The sequence below is a fragment of the Buceros rhinoceros genome, unplaced genomic scaffold (assembly GCF_000710305.1).
Source record: "Buceros rhinoceros silvestris isolate BGI_N320 unplaced genomic scaffold, ASM71030v1 scaffold1954, whole genome shotgun sequence".
In the NCBI taxonomy this organism is placed as follows: domain Eukaryota; kingdom Metazoa; phylum Chordata; class Aves; order Bucerotiformes; family Bucerotidae; genus Buceros; species Buceros rhinoceros.
In genome coordinates this window covers 10,888-13,428 of record NW_010409801.1, presented here as the reverse complement: position 1 = coordinate 13,428, position 2,541 = coordinate 10,888, and positions in this window count along the sequence as shown.

Here is a 2,541-nt window from a genome sequence, read left to right as displayed (position 1 = left end):
CTGGCCAGAGGGGTGAGGGTCTGAGGGGTGTGAGTGGCCTTGGCCATGGGGTGAGCGCAGCCACCTCCCCCGCAGCCCCTCGGTGTAGGCAGGGTCTCGTATACAAAGCACAAATTTTGGTTTTGGTCTCCTCTGCCATACCCTGGCCAGGCGGGCTCCCGCAGCCTTGGGAAGGGACAGGGCAGAGGGTGGTGGGACAGGGACCCGCCTGGCCCTGAACTGACCCCAGGGAAACAGTGCCTGCACCAGCGCTCCAGAGGTTATCAGCATCTTAAGGGTTTATTTCAAAGCAGGGTAAGGAGCCCCCCAAGCAGGGTGGGCGACAATGGCTGGCTCCCCAAGAACCCACTCAGTGGGAGCCACCAGTGATGCCAGTCCTCAGCACTGATGGAGAGGGGCCTTTTCTGCCTTTCTTGCTGCCGCTGTTGTGGTGGGAGCAGAGGTCTGCTCCAAGTGGGAGAGGAGGGAAGCAAGGCCAGTGCCGAGAGGGACAGCACGGGCCCTGTGGCTTTGGGAGGACCACCGCACACTGCTCCAGCCCAGGCTGGCACGGGGACTGCCCTGGAACCCCACAGCCCATCTCACTGCCAACCCGAAGCCTGGCTCATCCTGGGGCTGTGGTGACGCCAGCTCAGGCCTCAGGCAGCCCTGGGACAGGCAGTCAGCTTGGCCAAGGCAAATTTTGATCCTTACTTTTTTCTCTTTCTTTTGGAAATAGACTAAACCCCTAGACTTGGTGTTTTTACAACTCTGGTGTGGTTCCCACCTGTCTGACCGTGTGTCGACCTTTGTAACATTGGCAATAAACCATTAAAAGTGACTTTCCCATGAGCCCTGCCTGTCCCAGCTCTTTGTCTCTGTGTGTGTGTGTGTGTGTCGCAGTGGGGAACGCACTGGTGGCTCTCCCGGGTAAAGGACCTGGAGCGCCCAGGGATTTATCCGGCCTCACCCACCTCTGCACAGCATGAGCTGAGGGGGTCCCAGGGTGCTCCAGCCTTGCTTGGGGGAGCAGACCCTGAATGTGGGACAGAAGGCTGTTGCCCACAGGGACAGGGGTGACAGGGACTGGGGCTGGTCTCCTGCTGCAGCGGGGAATTTACAGTGCGGCTGCCTGCCTTCTGGTTGTGTTTCACCCCAGCAGAAACCAGCACAAAGCACACGCTGCCGCCAAATGCTGCACGTTGTAGCTTTAATATGACTGACCTTTTTTTTTAATACACATATATAGGTATTTAAATATATTTATTTAACAGTTGTGATCAGCCAGACAGGAGCTGCTCATCTCGCACAGATACGGACCCTTATGGCAAAACACTCCCCAGTACGGGGCCCACACCACATTTGCTCACTCACGTATACATGAGAGAAACTCCACCAGGAGAGGAACATTGTGGCAAAAGGGTTTCAGGGACAGCTGTGTGCCAGCCCCTAGTGTAGGGCTCCCACCCCAGCACTGTGCCTCATCCCTGCTCTCAAAAACACAGGGCAGGCAGCTGGGGCTCCTGGTGACCCTGCTTGAGCAGGGGGGTGGGATCGGATGACCTCCAGAGGTCCCTTCAACCTCAACCATTCTATGATTCTGAGACCCTGATGCTGCCCCAGCTACTTACAATACCATCTTCCTCCTCATCCCTCTGGCAGGACAGGGTCTCCTGGTGGGAGGTGCCCAAGCTTGGTGTGAGACAGGAACAGGGAAGGTTCCTGAACTTGATTCCACCCACATACATGTGAGCTCCCGAGCAAAGAGATGGTTTGTGCCTTGAAGGTTATGCCTCTGCCTCTGCCCTGCTTGCTCTGCAACTCCCGCCACCCTGAGTTAAGAGACATGCTGCCATCAGGAGCAGCCTTGGACAGAGCCTGCCCTTCCCTTCAAATATGCAAGGCATCTCAGCCCCCAAGGCCATCGTGGTCTTCAGGGCCAGGCCCTGCTCTTCACCCACCACCACGCTTGCTAGAGATCCTGCTGCTGACTTTGAATAGACTCACAGGAAAAATAAACTCCCCAAACCACACATAACCTGATCCCCAGTGAAACAGAGAAGGAAGACCCACAAAACACGATTCCTCCATGAAGGTTGCAGTGGAGGGGCAAAACCAGTGGCCTGTGAAAAGGGTACCCTGCGTCCAGGCTTCCCCAACAGGTCCTCTTCTCCCATGCAGGTATTCTCTCTGGGTAGAAAGAGGAATTTGTGCATTTGTTGGGGATTTCTGGATGCTGAGCAGACAGCTGTACTCATGCAAATGTGAATGCATTACAGACCTGATGTGCTGTAGAGTTAAAAGAGGAGGAGGAGGCAGCGACCCGCCAGTGCGGGTCATGCAGCACCCCTGCTCCTGTGCCTGCGGCCAGGCAGTAGTGCCAAGGCCCACTCAGGACTCTGCCCGTGGTAATGTGGGAGCCCTGCCTGGGTCTAAAAGTGCCAACATATCCCACCTGATGAATTTGGCTCCTTGGTTAACTGGCAGTAGCCAACTGAGAAACTTCTCTCCGCAGTCCAGCTGCTAGGTGGGAGATGGAAAAGCAATGGTGAGGAAAGCAGG